Below are 26,535 nucleotides of genomic sequence, written 5' to 3'. Positions count from 1 at the left end.
TCCATAGACCACTTTATCAGCAGATGTAGAGAAAGGCTACAGACTGTGATTTTTCAAATGCAGAGGTAGCAGGCAGAGTTGTTGAGTTACTGATCGGCTCCAGTCCCAGATCAGCAAGACAAGCCCCAAATATTTGGCATTGAAAAGCTACTCAGGGAGGATGTGATCAATGAAGCATCCACATTAAGTACATTCCCAATTGTTGATGCAATCACTGGAAAACCCAAACCTAGCACGCCATGCGAGAGGAGTGGCTTTCTGCATGCACAAAGGAAATGTCCAGTTTTCCAACAACTCTGTAAGGTACGTGACAGAAAGGGCCTCTGGCAATGGCAGAGTCCTAGATCAAAGGTTGTGCAGCCTACAGCAGCCATGCACTGGACCAAACAGACTGTACAGAACAATATGTACTTTCAAGCAATGAGAACAACCATCCGGTGTCCTGTAAGCAACACATACATGAGGTGATTGTGCGCTTCCTCGTCATTTTCTGGTTTGTCAATGAGGTGAGCAGCAGTGAACATGCTTCACACCGTCAATCTCATGGAAAATATAAATACCATCACATGTTTCCCACGATTGAAGTTATCTGCCTTAAGAACGTTGGGAACTATCTTTTGTTGGCCAAGATTGACACAGAGGCATGTTCGAACATACTACCGCTGCAGATTCCAAAAGACATGCATCCAGAGACATGGAAGGCCACAGTAAAACCCACTACTGTGTAATTTTTAGCATATGACAGTTCACAATTTTCATGTGTAGTATACATTGTCCCGGACTGCAGGTACCCTGGGTCCTGGGTGTCACAGGTGTCCTGCATCATGGAGACTAAGGTCCAACATTGTATGTCTACCAACGTGCCATGACCTTGCACTAGTAACAATCCATGGAATTAGTCAGACCTCACACGACAGATCAACATCAAAAACTACATCTTTTAGCTCAGTTCACAGCCTAATTTTGGAATATGCAGAATGATTTGACAGAATTGGCAGTTTTAAGCAAGCTGCAATGTTATACTTGCAGAAGAGTGCAAATCTGTCAATTCATCTGGTATATGTTGCACTGAGCAAATACCAGCAACTGCAAGAGGAAACAACAAAACATAGTTGTGGTAGTACCAGGTATTGCGGTACCTAAGAGGCTGATGACCATTGGTTAAACCCAGGAGTTTACCATTGGCTGTTGTTACGTAGCTCCGCCCTGACAGGCGGAGTATAAGAAACGGTGCCGTCCCAGCAGCATTCACTTTCTGTACCGAAGCTGCTGGGGAACAAGTTCTAGTAGATAAAAGCCTTCAGTTATGAAATCACTTCGTCTTGAGTGTAATTGATCGTGTATCAATCGTACAGTACAGAAACTGTGAAACATCATCATTGAAGAATGGCCTAATTAGATGTTGCATGTCTAAAAACACCTGAGAGACGGTTTTGGCCTTGGGATGAACTAGACGTCTCCAGTTTTTTTTAAAGGCTGGCAGCTCACCAGACCGGAATCTTTGAAACAATTCTCCCCTACCCGGCGGGGTGGGGGGTCCGGCGGGATGGAATGGCGTGAACCACGCCGGCATCGAGTCGCCCCAAATGTGCAGATAACCCGCACCTTTAGGGGCCAAGCCCTCACCTTGAGGGGCTAGGCCCGCATCGGCGTGGTTGACGTGCCACCGACTGGCGGGGAAGGCCTTTGGCGCCACGCCAGCCGGGGCCGAAATGACTTTGCCCGGCGGCGGAAGTTCGCGCATGCCCGGGGGTGGTGTCTCTTACACGTCGGCCATGGCAAAAACTGTGGCCGAGGCGGAGGGAAAAGAGTGCACCCACGGCACAGGCCCGCCCGCGGATCGGTGGGCCCCTATCACGGGACAGGCCACCGTGGGGGTACCCCCACGGTGGGGGTACCCCCCGGGGCCGGATCGCCCCACGCCCCCCCCAGGTCCCCGGAGCCCGCCCGCGCCGCCTAGTCCCGCCGGTAAGAGAGGTGGTTTGATTCTCGCCGACGGGACAGGCATTCCAGCAGTGGGACTGGATTCCCACCCCCGCCGAATGTCCGGTGCCGGAGAATTCGGCATCCGGCAGGGGCGGGATTCACGCCAGCCCCCAGCGATTCTCCGACTCGGCGGTGGGGTCGGAGAATCCCGCCCCTGATATTCTTCAACAAGTTCATCATTCACACAATGGCATAATTCGGACAATAAGTCTCACAATAGAGACAGTTTATTGATGGGGTATGAACAGTCCATTAAATTTGTTGTCAGGTGGTGTGAGGTATGTCAAGAGGATATACCATGTCAGTACAAAGAGCTATTGATTCCACATGAAGTTCTTACCCATCCTTTGTCCAAAATTGCACAAGACCCCTTTTATAATCGCTGACTTCTTCACCAAGTGCCCCATTATCCGTCAATAACATTGTCACACACTCCAAACTGCTTTTTCAATCTATTAGGTTTTCCTGGAGAGATTATTGTGGATAATGTGTCATGTGATCCAGTCTCACTTTCACTTTGGCCTGTGAGCAGAAATCAATACTCAGCTCTGTTGCCGATATCCTCAAGCTTTCTATCCAGGTATATATGTTCTCATGGCATCTTTCCATTACAACTATCAGAAGTGGAGATGTTCAGAAGTGGGAGTGTTTGTTGATGCTTGCACAATGTTCTGCACCATCCATGACTCCTCAGACTCCTCAGCCACTGAAGCAGTCCATGTCATGGGCAACAAGACCTGGACAATATCCAGGTTTGGCTGAAAGGTGGCAGGTACCATTTCCACCACAAAAGTGATAGGTTATGACCATCTCCAACAAGAGAGAGGCTAACCATTGGCCCTTGACATTTCACAACATTACCATCATTGAATGCCCCACTATCAACATCCTGGGAGCTATCATTTACCAGAACCTTAACTAGCCTAGCCATATAAATATTATGGCTATGAGAGCAGGTCAAAGACCTTCTGATTTCCCAAGGCCCATCAGGTCAGGAGTGTAATGGAATATTCTCCCCTTGCCTGGATTAATGCAGTTCCAACAACACTCGGCACCATGGACCTTCTCAAGGGCAATTAGCCCAGCCAGCCAAGCCCACTCCCTTGAATGAATGGAAAAAAGTGCTTTGTCCAAATGAATGAACCCACAATATGTTCACACAAACTCTTATGATGTGGAGATGCCGGCGTTGGACTGGGGTGGGTTGCGCTCCGAAAGCTAGTGATTCGAAACAAACCTGTTGGACTTTAACCTGGTGTTGTAGTAAGACTTCTCACTGAATCTCTCATGAGTGATTGGTGCTTTTATATAATCCCAGGTCAATGATTGGGTTTGTCAAGAAAATGGACATTCAGGCAGCACGGTGGTGCAGTGGTTAGCACTGCTGCCTCATAGCGCCGAGGTCCCACGTACGATCCGACTCTGCATCACTGTCCGTGTGGAATTTGCACATTCTCCCTGTATTTGCTTGGGTTTTGCCCCCACACCCCAAAGATGTGCAGGATAGGTGGATTGGCCATGCTAAATTGCCCCTTAATTGGAAAAAATTTATTGGGTAATCTAAATTTGAAAAAAAGAAAGAAAATTAACATTCTCTTCTGAATGCAAATCCTGCCAGATCCCATGTCTGTTCAAAATTCTAAATGGGGAATCAAGGATCCTGGGATGGTGATTTACTTCTCTCATTCCCTCAAGCTGAACATCTGCTCCCAGCCTCTGTCACTTGATTGCTATCAGGGCTCAACAAACATTCCAAAATGTTTTAATAATGTTAAGAAAGCACACAGGTGTTAATATTGGTCATAAGTGTTTGATTTCTTTTTCACAAGTTCTACTCATGATGATGCTTCAACTTTAAGCTCCTTCCAGAGTGACCATGCTTTTAATGTAAGCTGTCTTTTCCAACATACTTGCCTAAAGTGTGCTGTCATTGTAATCTAAAGTTTAATCAGTAATCATCCAGTGACAACCTGGCCCTAGCGCCTAAACTCACCATCTGCTGCTCAGGATAGAAACAGAAACAAGGAATAGATTTAAATGGCAAAGAAATGCTGGACCATGGAAGTGCTATTTTACACAAATAATTATGATGGTGCGTAAGTTGCAATTATTCCATTGATTAATGTGTGTAAGGCTGCCAATGGCAGTAATATTGACAGGATGCTATTAAGTGCACTACTCAAAGCAGTGCTCACTCTCTGCAGAAATTTTGGAGATAATTTTAACTCTGACCGTTCGGCTGGATTCGAGAGGGTGGCTAGTTAAAATTGTATACCTGGAGACCCGATGTTCCTAATTTTAACCTGCTTCATTGAATTGGTAGGAAGGAAACTGTATTCAAAGCCACCCAGTTCTTTTGCTGATAAATGTACATGTTGGATCCCAAAAGATGAGATTGGGACCTGACTCCAATTTGAAATGAACGGCCGGAGCAGGAAAGCCTCAATGGCTTTTCTGTGAGGTTAAGATGGCTGGGAAGATGATCACTGCCAGAAACAAGATGTTTTTAAAAATCTTTACTTGATGGGGATAGGAAGAGTTAAAGTGCTTCCTCCAACCCAAACAAGGACCGGGCCAGGGTATGGTGCAGCGGGCAGAGTATCAGGGAGACCGGCAGGGGTGGGTGTGGGGATGGGAGAGGAGGAAGGTGGATGGGGGAGAGGGACATGCCGGGGCAGGGGCTGCAGTGCAGGCCAGAACCACCGTGCAGCCCTTTGGAACTGGCTGGGCACTGGATTATGCACCACGCTAACCTGTTTGCCTTTCACACCCTGCAGACAATGGATTTCGGAAACCAAAAAGGATTGGTACTTTCATCCAAGCTGCCGCAGCCCTGGGGGATGAACTCAAGTTGCACGAGCAGGAGCTGCTTGGGGAGGGCCCTGCAGCAGCAGCGCCTGCCCCAGAAGAACAGGAGGCAGCCAGTGAGGATGGAGATCCGGCCGCTCAACATACCAAGAAGGCGGTGGGAAGGCGGCGCCACATCAGGCCTCATGTGTACCAGCAGCGTCTGTCCTTTGGGTACTCGCCAGACCGAACATGCCGTCAAAGACTCCGGCTGAGCAGGGGTACCGTACAGCATATCTGCCGGATCTTTCATGTCTGCAGCCGATACCCAGGCAGCGTGTACGGCGCCCTCATCCTAGTACTCTCGCAGTGCCTGACACCTTTGAGGTGCAACCCCGGGTGAGGAGTTGGCTCCTCGGTGACAAGGATTATCCGCTGCGGTCATGGCTGATGCCACCTATTCAGAGGCCACTGTCATGATATTCAAACACACACATCATGATAGATAGACCAACAGACCAATTAGCACACATAATACGACAGCCAATCACAGACAAGAGCAGACACAGTATAAGACAAGAAACACGACACCTGGTGGCCAGTCCATCTGGAGACAAGGACAAGGACAGGACCTGATTAACAAGACACTCACATCGTCACCACGTGCTGAGTACCAAGACAGATCTGTAAATAACAAGTTGGAATAAAACTGTGTTGTACCAATCGCAACCGTGTTGGTTCATCTGTACCTCAGAGCACCCAACACTACATGATACCAGTGAGTGGATCGGTACCTGCCGGCAAATCTGCCATGCTGAACCATGGACACCCACAACAAACGGCAGCCGTTGCAAGTCGCTGGGAACCTGGGCACCAATTGGAATCTCTTCAAGCGGCGATTCAAACTGTTCATGCGAGCCAACGAAAAACAGTGTGCCTCGGACGAAACAAAGATTGCCATGCTCCTCACTACCGCAGGTCAGCACGCCATCGATGTATACAACTCCTTGGTGTTCGCGGAAGACGAGAGCAAATCTAAATATGACACGGTCCTCCTCAAGCTCGACCAGCACTTCAACGTTGAGGTCAATGAAAGCTTTGAGAGGTATATCTTTCAGCAACGCCTGCAAGGTAAGGATGAGCTCTTTCAACCCTTTCTGACGCACCTCCGCATACTCGTGCAGTCCTGCGGTTACGGCACCACCTCAGAGTCCATGATCCGGGACCAGATCGTTTTTGGCGTTGCCTCCAGTGGCCTACGCCAGCAGCTTCTTAAAATTAAAGGCCTGACCTTAGCATCTGCAGTGGAAGCCTGTGTCCTGCATGAAAATGCGACCAGCCGCTTTGCCCAATTTCAGGCGACCGAATCGGCACGGAGGGAGTCCCAAGCGGTCGAATCGGCAAGCCAGTCCGCCCACGAGGCCGAACATATCCAGTTTCTCCCGGCCCGCGGCCCGGGCGAGGGCGGCCGTTTCGCACGCTTTTTGAGGTCTCCCGCGTTTGTGCGCGCCAAAACCAACGGCAACATCGAGGGACGAACTGCACAGGCGCGCCCGACGCAAGACCGAACTGCAGATGCACAGTGGCGTAACGAACGCCATGACGTCATGACGTGCGGCAACTGTGGAGCTGCACATTTAAAAGGGCAATGCCCTGCAAAAACTCGACAATGCCTAGGCTGTGGCAGGATGGGCCACTATGCTGCCTACTGTCGAGCGGTTCAACCGATGGATCCTCCACATCTCCGACAACCTCGCAGACACGTGCGAACCATCCAGCCTCCACATCAGGACATCCAACCCAACGATACAGATGACCAAGACGCCTTCCAGGTTGCGGTCATTGATGTGAACCGGGTCAACACCATCAATCTGGCCGATGAATGGAGTGCCACCCTGACGGTCAACCGATCGCCGATCACTTTCCGCCTGGACACTGGCGCATCCGCTAACCTCATAGCATGGTCAGCATTCTATGCCATGAAGGTCAGACCACCAATCCAGCCATCCCGGTGCAAGGTGGTCGACTACAACGGGAACGTTATCCCGGCCATGGGATCCTGCCAACTCCAGGTGACACACAGAACACACACGGCCACACTCTTGTTCGAAATAGTTGGCTCATCGAAGGACTCCTTGCTGGGTGCACAGGCATGTAAGGCTCTCCACCTTGTACAACGAATTCTGTCTCTCTCTCCAGGCGACACATCTGACTTCCCGGATGCTGAGTTCAACGCACAGCTCCAATCGCTCCTCGCCCACAACCAGGAGGCATTCGAAGGCATGGGAACACTGCCATACACATAACGAATTCGCCTCAAACCGGACGCCATCCCGGTCGTTCACACACCTCGCAGGGTTCCTGCGCCACTTAAAGACCGCCTCAAGCTGCAGCTGCAGGATCTCCAGGACCAAGGGGTCCTATCCAGGGTCACGGAGCCCACGCCATGGGTCAGCTCCATGGTGTGTGTCAAGAAGCCCTCTGGTGAGCTCCGCATCTGTATAGACCCCAAAGACCTCAATAATAACATTATGCGGGAACATTATCCCATACCTAAACGGGAGGAGATCACCAGTGAAATGGCCCAAGCGAAGATATTCACGAAACTGGATGCTTCTAAAGGGTTTTGGCAGATCCAACTGGACCCGTCCAGCTGAAAGCTCTGCACCTTCAACACCCCTTTCGGCAGATTCTGCTACAACCGGATGCCATTTGGCACCATCTCGGCATCCGAGGTCTTCCACAGAATCATGGAGCAGATGATGGAAGGCATCGAAGGGGTGCGCGTATATGTGGACGATGTCATCATCTGGTCCACCACACCGCAGGAGCAGATACATCGTCTCAAACGCGTTTTTGCCCGCATACGGGAAAACGGCCTGCGTCTCAACCTAGCCAAGTGCGCCTTTGGCCAGACCAAATTGAAGTTCCTGGGGGACCACATCTCCCGGTCAGGGGTCCGTCCGGACGCAGACAAGGTGAGCGCCATCACAGCCATGCCGCGGCCGGCCGACAAGAAGGCTGTCCTACGATTCCTTGGCATGGTCAACTTCTTAGGGAAATTCATTCCCAACCTTGCCTCCCACACAACGGCTCTGCGCCATCTCGTAAAAAAATCTACAGAGTTCCAATGGCAACATACACACCAGCTGGAATGGGAGGAGCTCAAACACAAACTCACCACGGCACCAGTGTTGGCGTTCTTCGACACGTCTCGTCCCACCAAAATCTCAACTGATGCCAGCCAATCCGGCATTGGAGCAGTGCTCCTGCAGAGGGATGACAAGTCGTCATGGGCCCCGGTTGCCTATGCATCACGGGCTATGACACCCACAGAGCAGCGCTACGCGCAAATCGAAAAAGAATGCCTGGGCTTGCTAACCGGTTTGGACAAGTTCCACGATTATGTCTATGGTCTTCCACGATTCACGGTCGAAACTGACCACCGCCCCCTGGTCAGCATAATAAACAAGGACCTGAACGACATGACCCCTCACCTCCAGCGCATCCTACTTAAACTCAGGAGGTATGACTTCCAACTGGTCTACACTCCAGGGAAGGACCTCATCGTGGTGGATGCCCTATCCAGAGCAGTGAGTACACCACCAGATGCAGAGGGGTTCGGAAGTCAGGTCGAGGCACAGGTGGCCTTGACAGCGGCAAATCTGCCGGCTGACGACTCCAGTCTGGCCCGCATACGCCGAGAGACAGCGGCCGACCCCCTTTTACAGCAAGTGATGCGCCACATGAGGAGAGGATGGCTCAAAGGGCAGTGCCCACAGTTCTATAATGTACGGGACGAGCTAGCCATCATTGATGGGATCCTTCTAAAGCTAGACAGGATTGTCATTCCACACAGTATGCGCCAGCTGGTTCTCGATCAAATACACGAAGGCCACTCGGGGGTCGAGAAGTGCAGACGGAGGGCCCGAGAGGCGGTATACTGGCCGGGCATCCGTGACGAAATTGCCAACATGGTGATCAACTGCACAACCTGCCAAAGGTTTCAGCCGGCGCAACCTCCTGAGACGCTTCTGCCCCATGAGCTGGTGACGTCCCCCTGGGCGAAGATGGGTGTCGACCTATTTCACGCGCTTGGCATGGACTATGTTATCATCATGGACTACTTCTCCAATTACCCAGAAGTCATACGCCTACACGATCTGACGTTGTCTGCTGTCATCAGGGCTTGCAAAGACACCTTTGCTTGCCACGGCATTCCGATGACTGTCATGTCGGACAATGGGCCTTGTTTTGCCAGCCATGAATGGTCATCCTTTGCCGCCTCGTATGGCTTCACACACGTGACGTCCAGCCCTCTGCATCCCCAGTCCAATGGAAAGGCGGAGAAGGGCGTTCACATTGCCAAGCGGCTCCTCTGCAAGGCTGCTGCTGCCGGATCGGACTTTCACCTCGCCTCGCTGGCCTATCGCTCGGCCCCGCTAGTCACGGGTCTCTCGCCAGCACAGCTGCTGATGGGTCGCACCCTCAGAACCACTGTGCCTTCCATCCTGGCAACAACAATAGACCATGCTCCAGTACTGCATAGGATGCAACTGCAGCGCGATCGCCAGAAGAGATCGTACGACATAAGGGCAACTGATCTTCCCCCCCTGGCCCCTGGAGACAACGTCCGCATTCATCTACCAGACGGTGGCTGGTCAGCACCTGCCGAAGTTCTCCGACGCGTGGCTCCCCGTTCGTTCCTGGTACGCATGCCAGATGGATCCGTGCGTAGGCGCAATCGGCGAGCCCTTTGCCTACTTCCACGCTCGCAACGGAACCATACACAGACGCCGTGTCCTCCACTGGTTCCTGATAGTGACTTCGTGGAGCTGCCATATACCATGCCCCTTCTGTCGCCACCCGTGGCCAGGCTCGCACCTCAGCTGGTGGTTCTCGACCCACCCTTGAGGCGGTCAACCCAAATTCGTCGCCCACCTACTAGACTGGACTTATGAGACTGTTCACACGTCAAAGTTTAGCAACTATTGTATTGTAACATGTTACTGTTTTATCATTTCAGATCTCGTTTGACCGGACCACACTTCAAAGTTTTTCTTCTTTTGTTATGGTACAACCTCGTTAGCATGCCAAACCTGACATTACCCCTTGTATATAGTTACGCCACATGTCCATGCTGTAAATATCACGCACACACACCTTTAGCTGCACTCAGGACACATTCATATTTATAACCACGTAGGCACATAATCTTGTAAAAAAGGGGGTATGTCATGATATTCAAACACACACATCATGATAGATAGACCAACAGACCAATTAGCACACATAACACGACAGCCAATCACAGACAAGAGCAGACACAGTATAAGACAAGAAACACGACACCTGGTGGCCAGTCCATCTGGAGACAAGGACAAGGACAGGACCTGATTAACAAGACACTCACATCGTCACCAAGTGCTGAGTACCAAGACAGATCTGTAAATAACAAGTTGGAATAAAACTGCGTTGTACCAATCGTAACCGTGTTGGTTCATCTGTACCTCAGAGCACCCAACACCACAGCCACAACACGGAGACCCCCTAGAACAACGCCCATGCCGCGACCAGGGGCGTGATCAAGCGGTGTGTAAAGGTTCTTTTACTCCACCCAGACTGGTCTCGGATGCCACTGATAACTGTGGGTGTCTCTCTCCTGCAGGTGTTGAAACCACAATGCGGAAGTGTTGCACTGGGACAGCTTCACAAGAGAGAGAGAAAGACTCACTGTTTATTCCTGATCAGTGAGCTCACGCTTGTGCCATAAGAGTTACCCTGGCTGCCACCTACGACCTTGTGTGTCTCTCTCTTGTAGGTAGTGAAATACAACCCAGAAGTGCCACACTGGGACAGCTTCACAAGAGAGGGAGAGAGGGACTACTATTTATTCCTGACCAGTAGACCCCTTTGAGTAAGCATTTTCGAAGTGCTAGGATCCTTTACGGTTGTGTACCCCGGAATTATGTTCTAGCTTTTTAGTTACTCACCAGGACGGTAGATGAGAGAGAGAGACTAGTCAAAGTTAATTTAAAAATAGTTCAGCAAAACTCAGCCAATAAAACACAGACACCACATACTATGCTGTGGAAAGAACACTATAATGGCAGAATGTAAATTCTTAGCATTAAATAATTTACAAAAAAAGGTGCCAGACCCCTCCTCAACCTCTACCAAATTGGGGATTTCTGAAGACTGAGAGAATATACCCACCACTCCTCGGATCTGTCTTGCTTGTTTGTCTCTTCGTTTTGCTGCTGGATCTTCCTGGTTTCTTCTCCTGCCCACAAAGTAGTTGTCTGGCTGGACACCCGAATTCCGACTTCACACACCTCTCCTGCACTGAACTAAACTCCTCACAGAACTCCTTTCTGTGTTAAACTGCTGAATTAGCTGCTCTCCAAATTCACTCCCCTGGAATTAACTTCACATTGACTCACACACCATTCCTGCACTGCTCTTCACTTCACAGCACTTTTCAGTGGACTGCCTCTGAATTAACTGCTGAAAATCCACTCTTCCCCTTGGCCAGAGTTCGATGTTTTAAAGGCAGTTTACCTGAGTCAAATTGGCTGACTCCTCCCATCGGTCAGTTTCAGAACAATGGGTGTAAAGCGTTTACAGGATGAAACTGATCTTGATCAGTTTCAATGACAAAGAGCCCAAAATGTTTTGGGAGGCATTTGATGTGTTGCAACATGTCCCAAGGTGGTTTCTGGGAATACTGTCATAATATCCACTCATGTATATAATGAGATGCAGACAGGCAGTGATTGACACACAGGATGACCAGTAAGCACACAACACAGTGCAGCCAATCACCAGACAGGACACGACCACTATAAAGCCAGAGGGCACTAGGTTTCTCGCTCTCTCGGGACCCAGCCACTGAGACAGTCAGAGTCCACGAGCTAGCACAGTGCAAACACCATGCGGTAGCTAGTAAGTCTGGTCAGGCTAGTACAAGGTCACTAGTCAGATCAGTATAGTGTCGACCCACAGTTAAATATGTATGTTAGTTCTATTGTTTAATAAAACTGTGTTGGATCTTCTCCAGTGTTAGACGTCTGTTTCTAGCTTCCCTGTTTCGAGTGCAGTCCACATCGAACCTACCTGTCTAACACATCAAATACTAAATGTTTTACCATTAGTGGAGGCATTATTCTACACAGCTGGAGTAAAAATTGTTTTTTTCCACTTTCTCTCCTGTAGTTGGTCAGGGCTATCGAAACCCCTCTGCGTAATTTTGTCAGCTAGTTCTGCCGTGACACATGGCCCCTATGTTCACCTCTTGTGTGGTGTTGTATATTCCGATGTCTGATTTGCAGTCATTTTCCTTGAATGTAACCTTGTTTTGTGCTTAAACAAAGGAGATTACAATGGGATGAGAGAAGAGCTAGCTAAGGTAGACTGCGAGCAAAGACTGTATGGTGAAACAGTTGAGGAACAGTGGAGAACTTTCCAAGCGATTTTTCACAGTGCTCAGCAAAGGTTTATACCAACAAAAAGGAAGGACGGTAGAAAGAGGGAAAATCGACCGTGGATATCTAAGGAAATAAGGGAGAGTACCAAATTGAAAGAAAAAGCGTACAAAGTGGAAAAAAATTAGTGGGAGACTAGAGGACTGGGAAATCTTTAGGGGGCAACAGAAAGCTACTAAAAAAGCTATAAAGAAGAGTAAGATAGATTATGAGAGTAAACTTGCGCAGAATATAAAAGCAGATAGTAAAAGTTTCTACAAATATATAAAACAAAAAAGAGTGGCTAAGGTAAATATTGGTCCTTTAGAGGATGAGAAGGGAGATTTAATAATGGGAGATGAGGAAATGGCTGAGGAACTGAACAGGTTTTTTGGGTCGGTCTTCACAGTGGAAAACACAAATAACATGCCAGTGACCGATGGAAATGAGGCTATGACAGGTGAGGACCTTGAGATGATTGCTATCACGAAGGAGGTAGTGATGGGCAAGCTAATGGGGCTAAAGGTAGACAAGTCTCCTGGCCCTGATGGAATGTATCCCAGAGTGCTAAAAGAGATGGCTAGGGAAATTGCAAATGCACTACTGATAATTTACCAAAATTCACTAGACTTTGGGGTGGTACCGGCAGATTGGAAATTAGCAAACGTGACACCACGGTTTAAAAAAGGAGGTAGGCAGAAAGCGGGTAATTATAGGCCAGTTAGATTAACTTTGGTAGGAGGGAAGATGCTGGAATCCAGCATCAAGGATGAAATAGCGAGACATCTGGATGGAAATTGTCCCATTGGGCAGACGCAGCATGGGTTTATAAAGGGCAGGGCACTAACTAATTTAGTGGAATTTTTTGAGGACATTACCAGTGCAGTAGATAACGGGGAGCCAATGGATGTGGTATATCTGGATTTCCAGAAAGCTTTTGACAAGGTGCCACACAAAAGGTTGCTGCATAAGATAAAGTTGCATGGCATTAAGGATAAAGTAGTAGCATGGATAGAGGATTGGTTATTGGGATTTTCTCTGGTTGGCAATCAGTAGCTAGTGGTGTCCCTCAGGAATCAGTGTTGGGCCCACAATTGTTCACAATTTACATAGATGGTTTGGAGTTGGGGACCAAGTGCAATGTGTCCAAGTTTGCAGACGACACTAAGATGAGTGGTAAAGCAAAAAGTGCAGAGGATAACAGAAGTCTGCATAGGGATTTGGATAGGTTAAGTGAATGGGCTAGGGTCTGGCAGATGGAATACAATGTTGACAAATGTGAGGTTATATTTTGGTAGGAATAACAGCAAAAGGGATCATTATTTAAAAGATAAAATATTAAAACATGCTGCTGTGCAGAGAGACCTGGGTGTGCTGGTGCATGTGTCACAAAACGTTGGTTTACAGGTGCAACAGGTGATTGAGAAGGCAAATAGAGTTTTGTCCTTCATTGCTAGAGGAATGGAGTTTAAGAATAGGGAGGTTATGCTATAATTGTATAAGGTGTTAGTGAGGCCACGCCTGGAGTATTGTGCTCAATTTTGGTCTCCTTAACTGAGAAAGGACGTACTGGCGCTGGAGGGTGTGCAGAGGAGATTCACTAGGTTAATCCCAGAGTTGAAGGGGTTGGATTGCGAGGAGAGGTTGAGTCGACTGGGACTGTACTCGTTGGAATTTAGAAGGATGCCGAGGGATCTTACAGAAACATATAAAATTATGAAGGGAATAGATAGAATAGATGCGGGCAGGTTGTTTCCACTGGCGGGTGAAAGCAGAACTAGGGGGCATAGCCTCAAAATAAGGGGAAGTAGATTTAGGACTGAGTTTAGGAGGAACTTCTTCACCCAAAGGGTTGTGAATCTATGGAATTCCTTGCCCAGTGAAGCAGTTGAGGCTCCTTCATTAAATGTTTTTAAGATAAAGATGGATAATGTTTTGAAGAATAAAGGGATTTATGATGTTCGGGCTGGAAAATGGAGCTGAGTCCACAAAAGATCAGCCATGATCTCATTGAATGGCGGAGCAGGCTCGCAGGGCCAGAAGGCCTACTCCTGCTCCTAGTTATTATGTTCTTAAAAATAATACTGTCTTTAAAATGTCTGTTTTTCAACTTGAAATTGGCCGTGTTGTATCAGGTTTCGTATAATGTCCGTGCATTTTATGGAGTTCATCCAAATGATGGATTTGCTACATCTTACAGGTACATCGGTGTCCAGAAGATGCAGTTCAGGTAGAGCATTGGAGAACTGCCCACATCGTGGTAGCCTGCTGCCTCCTCCACAACATAACCCAGCAGAGGGCCGATATGCTGGGGAAGGAGGATGAATGCTAGGCCTTGTCTGACGAGGAAGAGTTGGGGGAGGGCCAAGATGAGCAGGGCTTGGGGCCCGGGCAGGCACAGGAGGCAGAATAACATGCGCGCCTGGGCCGGCACACACGGGATGTTCTAATCACCTCCAGGTTCACTGGCTAAGGGGCCTGGCCAGCAGCATGAACATCTAATCCCACCTTCACAAGCCCCTCCTACCCCAAGCCGATCACCCCCTCATGTCCACCCTCATGTGCAACAACCGCTTCCCTCCCCCGAGCACCTGCAACCCCCTCTGTGATTCCTACCTGCCTCGCTTCTGGGTGCAGGCCCTGGGTTGGCACGAACAGCAGGTCTGGTCCAAGGGATGGAGGATGATGATGACTCGCTTCAGGGTGAGCTCTGGTACTCCGCATCGTTCGACAACATCTGGCTCCTGCCCCGCATACCACTTTCCACTGTCCACCTGGGCGATCCCTGCAAGCGAGCTGTCCTGTCCACCGAACCCTTGGAGTGGCGGAGGTGGGGTGGGATGCGGTAAGGGGGGGGGGGAGATAGGGAAGGGTGTTGGGGTGGCGAGGGAGCAAAACATTGCGCTGTAAATTACTAATTACTTTTTGGCAAATCTGCACATTAAAGCTGTACCCAAGGCATTGGGATCTATGCCTTTGCCTCGGAGACCTTGGGGCAAGCACCGGTCAGTATTGGTTTCCGCAAACGGGGAGCAGATGGAACGGTACTCGTAGGGTTCTCCCTGGGGATCAGAGGCCCCAAGTGCACGCCAGCTGGTAGGGCCACTGCCAGGGAGTCAGGCTAGCACTGCCAAGGAGCCGATCTGGCATTTTGTGCCCGGTTGCGATCAGGCTGGGCGTGCAATTTGTGGGTGTTGGGAGGGGGCAGGATGGGGGGAGGCGGAGACCCTACCATAGTGTGTTCGGGCTGGGGGGAGGTTGGGGAATGCTTCGGGGGCCTCGGAGATTGGGAGGTATTTCGCTACACATGGGAGTTCCGGCCAGCGGAGCTCACCACTGTACAAAACAGGACTGTGTATGGCCTTGGCCAGGCGTTCCCCATTCAGGCCCCTTATACAATGCTAGGCGCGTTGAATAGCCATGTATTTCCCGGCACTGTAATCAATGGGAAACACGCGGCTAAACGCGCTCGCTCGGGCGCTTTGTTCTCTTTTGGGAAGATCACGCCCTATGTCTAGGTGTGGGAGAATTACGATGGTTAATGTTAGACATTTATTTCCAACTGTATTCATCTTGGATATTTTAGTTATTCATTAAGATAGTATTAGGAGTAAATCACTTTGTTGATAAAATAAAGTCTAATGTTCTTTGTTCACATCAGCCCAATGCAAGAACATTACACAAGCGTGGGTTCAATTCCCGTATTGGCTGTGGTTATTCATGAAGGCTCCACCATCTCAATCTCGCCTGAGGACTGGTGACCCTCAGGTTAAATCACTTCTCTCTCAAAAAGGTAGGGAGCCGGCTATGGTACTCTCGGACTTTGGCGACTTTTATTTCATAATGTTTCGGCAAAAATAAATTATCATAAGGCTACTGAAATGTTAGCCCTCATAACTAGAGGGCTGGAATATAAAGGGAAAGGGGTTTTGCTACAGCTTTACAAAACCTTGGTTAGACTACATCTGTAATTGATGTCCATTTCTATGTACCGGACTCTAGGTAAGGATATATTGGCCTTGGAGAGAGTGCAGCACAGATTCAGCAGAATGTTACAAAACTCCAGGGGTTGGATTATGAGGAGGAATTACCATAAGGTAGATTTGCATTCCTTGAAATATAAAGTGTTTCGAGTACTAGTTGATCGAGGTTCTTTACATTTTCAAAGGAATTGGTAGAGTAAAAAGAGAGAGAGAAACATATGTCCACTGGTGGGAGCGTCTAGAAACTTTACAATCAGAACGAAAAATTTCTGGAAAGAAATCCATGCAAAGGAACCGTCTCACAAAAAACAAGAGATGTTATTTGAATTACAATTCTAAATTTGAGATTGATATACTTTTGCTAGCCTAATGCAGTGAAGGATATTGAGTTAAGATGCAGATCAGCCATGATCCCAGTCCTTACGGCACCGGATGGTCTACTTTTGGCAACATGGTAGCACAGTGGGTAGCACTGTTGCTTCACAGCACCAGGGTCTCAGGTACGATACCCGGCTTGGGTCACTGGATGTGCTGAGTCTGCACGTTCTTCCTGTATCTGCGTGGATTTTCTCCATGTGCTCCGGTTTCCTCCCACAAGTCCCGAAAGACGTGCCGTTAGGTGAATTGGACATTCTGAATTCTCCCTCTGTGTACCCGAACAGGTGCCAGAATGTGGTGACGACGGGCATTTCACAGTAACTTCATTGCAGTGTTCATGCAAGCCTTCTTGTGACAATAAAGATTATTATCATTATTCTGCTCCTATCCTACGTTCTTTAAGATCTACTGAAATTCGGGGCTGTAGATACCTAAATAGGCAGTCAGCTAGTCAAGTGGAATTTTAAGATAGTTTATTAAGAAACAACTGTTTAGATATCATATATGAATCAATTAGACAGAAAAAGTATTGACCCATAACAATGTGTTAGGGAACAGTTCTGCCGATCTTCCTCCTCCTCTTCTGGTCCATCTCACATCTGAAGAAGGTAGCTGTCCAATGGGCGCTGCCACCTTACCAGCCACCCAGCACTATAACCCCTGTGCCAGCACACAACCAATATATGTACCCTTTTTCTGGGGGCTGGTAGTTTACCCAGTGTTAATTACCTATTGAAACTATTCTGGTCAATGGACACCGGACTGGTACTCAAAATGTCAGGGTGGTTACCACCCGCTTTGTGCCTCACCCTTCCCGAGGTCAGCTTTACTGTTTACATCCTGCGAGCGTGATGTCTTGGTCCTTTCTAAACACTTTGATGAGGGTGCACAGGACGCCATGCTAACAGCTTAGGAATGTCAACACAGCAGCCCAAACTAAGACTGTTCATAGGTCAAAGTGTTTAAAAATCCACTTACGCTCCAAACAGCAGGTCGGCCTGCAAAAACAGCTGGAGATGACATTCTAGATTCTGTGCTCAAGTCACTGCAGTGGGCATTTAACCTATAGCCTTTTGAGTTGTGACCAGAATGTTATCAACTGAGTCAAGCTGACAAAACGTTGGCTCTCCAGCCATCAACTTTTACAGGCTTCTCCTCAGCAATTTCTGGCTTTGCAATCTCATTGAGAATTTGGTCACTTCTGGTATATCTGCTGAGCTGTTGAAATGTATATGCAACTTCGCCTGCTTCATGTCCTCATCGGTGACTTGATGGACTCAACCCAGCTGAAAGAGAGGCAATTACTGAATTACTGCAGATATTGGACAATGGCAGACAAATGATGTGTTATCTCTAGTGCCGAGTCAACAGATTCAATAAATATATTTAGAAGGATTGCCTCTGCCGTCAGTCGTCCAATTTTATCCAATAAGAGTATTTGAATGTGTTCACTAACAGGCATTCAACGTGTTCCATTCAATCACGTCAGATTGAGATTGGAGTAAACAAGTGATAAAGATGCTGAAAAACTGATAATGTGCGACCAAAAGAAAGTACAGTCCTACTTTCCATTAGCAATAGCTTCAATGCTCTTTACAATGTATATCTAACCACGAAAAACAACACCAATTTGTATTTATACAGCGTTTTAAAGGAACATTATCAGACAGACATTGAAGCTGAGCCAAAAAAGGAGACTTAAAAAAAATGCTGTCTAGGCCAACATTTGGTGCGAATCCCTAATTGCCCTTCAGAAGGTGGTGGTGAGCCACTAGGTTGGATTTTCTGATACCCCAGCTGTGCATATCTCGGCGGTGCGCCATTTGCTGGCGGCGGGATTCTCTCTTCCCGTCGCTTGCCAATGGGGTTTCCCATTGTAGACACCCTACGTCACTGGGAAACCCCTGGGTGGGGGTGCACTGCCAGCGGGCAAAGAGAATCCTGATGGCAGAGAATTCCAACCACTGTCTTGAATCACTGTAGGCCATGTGGTGTAGGTACATCCCCAGTGCTGTTAGGGAGTAAATATTGCTTTAAAGCTTACTTATAGACGTAGGTTTATAATAGAGGTCCCAAGGCAGCAGATTTGTCAAATGGAATAGCAAGCCTCAGAGCCTGGACAGTTAAAGGCATGACTACCAATGGTGAGGCAATGGTAGCAGGGAATGGGAAGCCAGCCAAGAGGACGATCCATTTACAGTATCAGCTAGCACTGGGAGCGAAGTTGGACAGTTGTTAGTTTGATGGAAATCAGGTCAAGAGAGAAGCTGAGTCATGTGGACAAGGAGAAAGCACGAGAAGGAGGCAGGAGTAAATGTATTGGAAGGTGAGGGTTCAGTGTGAGACCAGAGTGAAAAATTGAGGAAAATTTGGCTTGCTGGGCTAGGGGAAGGCAGAAATGTGATAGAGGCAGCTGAGCAGATGGTCTCCATCTTAATGACAAATAATTCCCTTTTTATGCTTACTGCTGGAGGTGAGGAGGGAGGGGCTGGAGGAGAGGAATTTAAGATTGGTTGCAGATAAATGAAGTTGGGGTTGCCCCTTGATTCAAGATAAAGCTAGAGCAATGAGCAGTTTTGGCAGAGGACTGACGGACGCAATATTGTTGGTGGGGAGGGGTAAATCTGTCAATGACACGTAACCAATTGTGTGACATAACTGCGGCCGTGTCCCTTGGATGTCAATAAATGAAGGTAGAGGCTGTACCAGGGAAGAAACCAGGATGGTATAGAGAAAACATCTTATTGGAGACAAGGGTCTGATATCAACAGGGACTGGTTACTTTGGCAGGAGGCTAGACTTTCTGACCAGAAGTTTGTTTTTCCTCACAGGTTTTGGGCTGCTAACAGTGTAGCATTGTGTTTATTTTACACGAGAATCCTCACCTGAAAGTCAGCCTGATTGATAGGTTTGGCTTACAGTTTGGCAGAGAACATTCCAGAACAGGACATAACACCAGGTAGGGAGATTGCAGCTGTTATGGTGGTCAGGGTAGTGATGGAGATGTGGTAGGTGGGGAGGGGTGGACCATGGTGCGTGGGGACCTCATATCTGATTTACAACCCCATGGAAGGTGTTTGTCCTTCCCACGATCCAGGAATGGTCCAATCCTGAGGGAGATTTACCTGATGGGTTCTTTGATTCTCCCAATAAAGTTGCTTTGGTGGGATAAGTTTCCAAACCATGGCAAGGAGGTTGGCTTGGGGATGTTGAAGAGAGGGGCTCCGGTGTCTTCCAGCCCACAACCAGTGCTATAAAGGCTCTTACTTTCTCCCTAAAGCTATCCACATCTCTCTTTGTTGGCTTTGGATTTCCTGAGGCATAGGAAAGCTAATAGACCAGAATTAAATCTGAGCTTAAATCTGAGCCTACCAGCCACATTAATATATTTAAATGGACAACATGCTGACCTTCCTATCCCACGTCTGTTAGACTAAGAAATGGGTCTGAGTTAAGTTTTAACAAAGGCAGCACGGTGGCGCAGTGGTTAGTGTGGTGTTGGGTGCTCTGGTGCACAGATGAGCCAACACAGTTGTATGTGGTACAACTCTATTTTATTATAACTCTTATAATACAGTTCGTTCTGGATACTCTGCACGTGCTGTCTCCCTGAGTGTGTTTGGCAATAGATGTGTCCTGGTTCTCCTCTGCAGCTCTTACTGACCACCAGGGGTCGTGTCTGTGCTTTTATATCTTTCTGTCATTGGTTGTGGTGTTGTGTGTTCTGATTTGTCTGTTGGTGTGTCTATCATGATGTGTGTGTTTGAATATCATGACATCCCCCCTTTTTACAAAGACAAGTGCCTACGTGGTTATAAATATAATTGTGTCGTGAGTGCATCTAAGAGTGTGCGTTTGTGTTGTGTACAGCGTGTGTTTATGACGTAACTATTTACATGGGGCGATGTCGGGTGCGTCACACTAACAAGGTTGTACCATAACAAAACTTGGATGCGAGAGAAAAAAAAAACTTGAACATTGGTCCGGTCAGACGATATCTGGAACAATAAACAACAACAGGTTATAATGCAGAAGTGTTTGACTTTTTGAACGTATTAACAGCGTTATAAGTCCAGTCTAATGGGTGACCGCCTCAAGAATGGGCTGGTCCTCAAGCCGGTTCAGCTGTGGAGATTTGGGGTCACACTGGTTCACCTTGGACTGTTGGAGGTGATGCTGTTGCCGAAGTCTCTACTTTACCATTTGTTGTACTTCATGCAGTGCTTGGTTTTTTTCATTCTTGCAAATATAACATTCAACATCTTTGTTAGTGGTGCCCTGGCTGTGGTTTGGTTCTGGTGGCGATGGAAGGGGCATGATCCGTGGCATCTCCACGAAGTCATCCTTGGGAACCAGTGGAGGATCCGGCGTGTGCGTACGGTGCAGTTGCGAGCGTGGAAGGCGGCACAAAGCCCGCTGATTGCGCCTACACACCAATCCATCCGCCCTGCATGCCAGGAACAAGGTGGAGTCTGTTTTCTTTTTATGTTTGTGGTGGACGGCATCTTGTAGCCGATGGGTCGTTGCCATCGAAGTAGCACCATCACTAATATCATGCAAGGCGATGACTGTGCCAGATGTGGAAGTTGGCCAAGACCGTGTACGCTGGTTCCGGCCTTCTGCTGTGCCGGAAGGGCGACTCCGCAGAGAAACGTCGAAGCATGTCGCCTTGGAGAGAGAATTGTTGCTCGCATCAACGTCTGGCGATGGCGCGAATTGGTGTGTCCATCTTGGACCGCCGGTGCTGGTTGCCACTGCCGACCCAGTGGGACTGCCACGCGATCCATTCCCTGTCGCCGTGGCATCTGCCGTCACCCTGAGCGTGCCATCACCGAGGCGGCGACACCGCCCATCCGGAGCAAGGTCTGGCGTGCGCAAATCAGAGTCGGCGCTTGGCTGCTCCCCATCTGGGGTCCCAACAGGTTCACTGGAGGCAGCCGAGATTCCCTGAAGCTGCACTTCTGGAGTCGGAACATGCAGGAATGCACCAACCAGTGGAGAGGCTCGAGCCATCGAGGGTGGAAGCGGTGCGCCGCCACCGCAGTCGTCAGTGGTCCCACCGTGATCGTTGAGTGCCTCGGTACGCACTAGGCGCGGTCTGTCACCTTGCACCTTTTGCATGGGAAGTGGGATGCTGTCGTCACTCGTCTCACATCCCGTGGATAGATCGTAATTAGCAGCTTGCTGTTCACTAGGGTTGGGTAAATTGTCAGAGTTTTCATCTGGTGGTGCACACCATGTCGGTGGACTGTCATTGTCTTGCCATTGTCCTTCATTTGGGCTTTTCTTCTTTGGAACTTTAAATCTTCCCCCAGACATTGCAGAACCTTGTTTATTACCCCCAAATTCTCCCATATGTATGGTCTCGAATATAGGATCCACTGTTTCTATCGACATTGTACCATTTTCCAAAGAACATTCCGTTTCACTTTTCTTCTCAGGTACCTCATATGTAACTTTGTTTAATGTACATGCCTTCATGGTCTCTGGGTCTGATTTTGCTGGGACTGGCATGGTCACAGTCTCTCTTTTACTGTTCTCAATTGCCCACATTATACTCCCCATACATAACTGCTTAATCACTGGGGTTAGTGTGGTACAATGGACAATCGGGTCGACCTTATCTGCATCTTCACCATTAGTGGAAAGCACACTTGGTTCACTTGAAACTGCTGTGGGTTTTAAATTCGTTATCTGGCTACTCGATGTCGGTGTCCTCAGGATTCTTGCTCCAATGTTCTGCTCAATAATCAGTGGAGTGTGTATAGGTTCAATGCAATTAATGTTCCCCTCCAGGTTTGAAGAGTCATTACTGACTAACTGCTGGTCTCCGAAGTTGGGATTTTGCGGCATTGTGTTGAAGGGAGACATTTGTCCCTGCTGTAGATATGATTCAGGTTGTGTTATTTCCATTACCTGAGGATCAATGTCTTGTCCATTTTTTCGATCCGTACTAAAACACTGGCAATTCTCAGTCTGCTCCTTGCAAGTTAAACATTCAATTAATTTCGTTAGCAAATCCTCAGCATCCTTCTGTGGCCGTGCAGCATTATTAATCTCTGTTCGGCTACAATGATCCTGAAGGTCAGCGCATGAACCTTTTTTCTTCGGGCTTGGACGAGGCGATTCCTTTGGCTTGTCTTCAGTTGGGCTTGAACAGTCTTCAGCGCTGTGCCCTTTATTGTAGCATGAGAGACCGTCATGGTCATGCTGCTGTGTAGTGGAGCATGGTAGGCTGTTATAGCCTTCTTGCTGTTCACGGGAGCATGGCAGACTTGCATCGTCTGCCGCTGGTTGGTCAGGAGAGGTTGCTAGACCCTCATGGTCTTGTTCCTGCAAGGACTGCACTCTGGAGTCTTGCGTTCCTTCCATCGTGGAGTCCGTCCACGAGCTCTCTGTGGAGGCTTGTGACACTGGAGTCACTTCTTGTTCGTGCAAGGACTGCGCTCTGGAGTCTTGCGTTGCTTCTATCGTGGAGGCTGTCCACGAGCTCTCTGTGGAGGCTTGTGACACTGGAGTCACTTCTTGTTCGTGCAAGGACTGCGCTCTGGAGTCTTGCGTTGCTTCTATCGTGGAGGCTGTCCACGAGCTCTCTGTGGAGGCTTGTGACACTGGAGACACTTCTTGTTCGTGCAAGGACTGCGCTCTGGAGTCTTGCATTTCTGCAATTGTGGAGTCTGTCCACGAGCTTGCTGTGGAAGCTTGTGACACTGGAGTCACTTCTGGTTCATGCGAGGACTGCACTCTGGAGTCTTGCATGTCTTCTTTCATAGAGTCGGGAACGTTGAGCGGGACGTGGACCACGCTCTGTGTGGCAGCAGGGCACTCTCCGTGTGCTTGCACCGCTCCCTGTCTGTTAATGTCAGGCTGCAGCATCATCCGGTACTGATAAGTTGGAACGTCATATCTGCTGGATTGAAGATCCTCAAATCCGAAAAATGAATCCGCATCTGCGTCGGATTCAATGTGGGGGCCGCCAATGTGCAACACGAAAGGTTCATCCGAGTCATAGTCATATAGGACCACGGAGCTATCATTGGGCTCGCGAGGTCCGGAAACACTGTAAAAATCGTCATCGAAGTATTCAAGGTCGGAATCATCGGCTTGTGCGTAGGTAACTGCTTGTCGGAGGGTTCTTCGGAGGTTAAATTCATCTCCTGGGTCAATTTGCGGCACTGTGCTGTCATTCCAGGTGAAGGAAGGTTGTTTTACAGCTTTAACAGATTTTTGTTTTTTTGATTTGGGACGTTTCCCTTTTAAATTGGATTTGGGACATTTCCCTTTTAAATTGGTCCAGTCTGGGGCCTCTGACATCCTGACGCTCGGTATGTAGCACGTAGGAAGCGACTGCGCATGCTCAGATCGCTGTTCCTTTACCGATGGCCGTTTTCTTGACTGCGCATGCGCAGCATCTCGCGCATGCGCAAACGAAACTTCCGGTTCTGCGCACTTCTCGCGCAACTGTGCTAGCGTTATACCTTTAGCAAGATGGCCGCCGACCTCGACCCAGCCTTTTCTCAGGCCCGGGATTTCGGGCTCCGGGATCCCAGCCACGAGGTGAGTACTGCAGCTTTTCTTACCTTTAAGTCCCCATTGGATTGCGTATTCTTCACAGTACTTGGCGAATTTGCCCATGACTGCCTGGTAATCGTGCCTTTGCTGCCTCCTGAAGAACCTGAACCTTCTGAACATTTCTCTTGCCCTTGCACCGGCGACGGTGAGGAGAAATTCAATTTTTTCCTTATCATCCAGGTCCTTGAGTTCAGCTGCCGCCAGGAACAACTCGAACATTTGCCGGAATCGCCGCCAGTTTTCGTGGAGGTCGCCGTCGCACTGGAGCGCCTGCGGAACCGGGAGCTTGTACATCATGCCTGGGCACTGCTGGTTGTCTCTGTACACTGAGGTATGCCGGCAGGTATCGATCCACTCCTGTACCATGTGGTGTTGGGTGCTCTGGTGCACAGATGAGCCAACACAGTTGTATGTGGTACAACTCTATTTTATTATAACTCTTATAATACAGTTCGTTCTGGATACTCTGCACGTGCTGTCTCCCTGAGTGTGTTTGGCAATAGATGTGTCCTGGTTCTCCTCTGCAGCTCTTACTGACCACCAGGGGTCGTGTCTGTGCTTTTATATCTTTCTGTCATTGGTTGTGGTGTTGTGTGTTCTGATTTGTCTGTTGGTGTGTCTATCATGATGTGTGTGTTTGAATATCATGACAGTTAGCACAGCTACCTCACGGCGCCGAGGACCCAGATTCGATCCCGGCCCTGGGTCACTATCCATGTGGAGTTTGCACATTCTCCCAGTGTTTTCATGGGTTTCGCCCCCACAACCCAAAGATGTGCAGGGTAGATGGATTGGCCACGCTAAATTGGCCCTTAATTGGAAAGAAAAAATGAATTGGATAATCTAAATTTATTTTTACAAAGTTAAGTTTGAACATTTAACCCCAACCCAACCCATTCTGAGGGATTAAAATTCACTTCAAGGGGTGAAAGCGAGGGAGTGATTGAGCTGATCAACAACCAAAGAAATATCATGGCAAAATAGAGCAGATAGTGGAGGTATTTTAAGTGCAATTGTAAGTACCTTGGAAGGGAGACTTGTCAGAGCTTGAAGATGGAGAGGGGCTGGTTTGTAAGGGTTTGGGGATATGAATGGCTGATTATGGTAACCTTCAACCTTCTTGACCACTGTAGAGAATATCCTTATTTTGTTTTGGGTGGAGAGATGGCAGATGGAGTTTAATCCGGACAAATGTGAGGTAATGCATTTTGGAAGGTCCAATGCAGGTAGGCAATATACAGTGAATGGTAGAACCCTCAGAGTATTGAAAGTCAGAGAGATCTAGGTGTACATGTTGACAGGTCACTGAAAGGGGCAACACAGGTGGAGAAGGTAGTCAAGAAGGCATACGGCATGCTTGCCTTCATTGGCCAGGACATTGAGTATAAGAATTGGCAAGTCATGTTGCACCTTAGTTAAGCCACACTTGGAGTATAGTGTTCAATTCTGGTCGCCACATTACCAGAAGGATGTGGAGGCTTTAGAGAGGGTGCAGAAGAGATGTATCAGGATGTTGCCTGGTATGGAGGGCATTAGCTAAGAGGAGCGGTTGAATAAATTTGGTTTGTTCTCACTGGAGCGACGGAGTTTGAGAGGCAACCTGATAGAGGTCTACAAAATTATGAGGGGCATAGACAGAGTGGATACTCAGAGGCTTTTCCCCAGGGGTCAATTACTAGGGGGCATAGGTTTAAGGTGCAAGGGGCAAGGTTTCGAGGAAATGTACGAGGCAAGTTTTTTACACAGAGGGTAGTGGGTGCCTGGAACTCGCTGCCGGAGGAGGTGGTGGAAGCAGGGACGATAGTGACATTTAAGGGGCATCTTGACAAATACATGAATAGGATGGGAATAGAGAGATACGGACCAGAAAGTGTAGAAGATTTTAATTTAGACGGGCAGCATGGTCGGCACGGGCTTGGAGGGCCGAAGGGCCTGGTCCTGTGCTGTACTTGTCTTTGTTCTTTGTTCTTTGCTAGCTTCCATGAATCAGAAGCTGTGCTTCACATAAATGGAATCAAATGACTCCAACAGAGAATTCTCTCTCTCTTTCTTTTGCTTGGTGCCCAGTTGGAATGATAAGTGTTCACTGGATGCTTGGATGTGTATTTAGTGATAACAGCAATTGACAATCTAAGAGCCAGAAACTAGATCAATGTTGCTCTTGCATTGAGCATGATTTTTAGCAGGGATTTTGTACCAGTCGAAAGTGATCTTCTTTGAAAACAAGCCATAGCTTTACTTCAACAATTCAGTGAAACTTGGCATCAATGTTCAGTTTTCGGAGGTGAAACTGAGCTGAGATTTTAATTCGCCCACCTGGAATGAGCTTACTGGAAGGTGTCTGATGGAGTTTGGCCTTCTATGTT

The 26,535-nt window shown here is 48.4% G+C and overlaps 1 long non-coding RNA gene across 2 annotated transcripts in view; it reads right to left on the bottom strand.

The window, feature by feature from the left end:
• Positions 1–26,535, bottom strand: part of LOC140397980 (uncharacterized) — a 122,033-nt gene that overhangs the window by 6,119 nt on the left and 89,379 nt on the right. For both annotated transcript variants that reach the window (XR_011937370.1, XR_011937369.1), the window contains exon 4: positions 14,853–15,051. This is a non-coding gene — a long non-coding RNA (uncharacterized lncRNA). The remainder of the gene's footprint in view (positions 1–14,852; positions 15,052–26,535) is intronic.

The sequence above is a fragment of the Scyliorhinus torazame genome, chromosome 21 (assembly GCF_047496885.1).
Source record: "Scyliorhinus torazame isolate Kashiwa2021f chromosome 21, sScyTor2.1, whole genome shotgun sequence".
In the NCBI taxonomy this organism is placed as follows: domain Eukaryota; kingdom Metazoa; phylum Chordata; class Chondrichthyes; order Carcharhiniformes; family Scyliorhinidae; genus Scyliorhinus; species Scyliorhinus torazame.
Note: the sequence above shows the minus strand (reverse complement) of the source record. Positions and strands in the feature narration are given on the sequence as shown.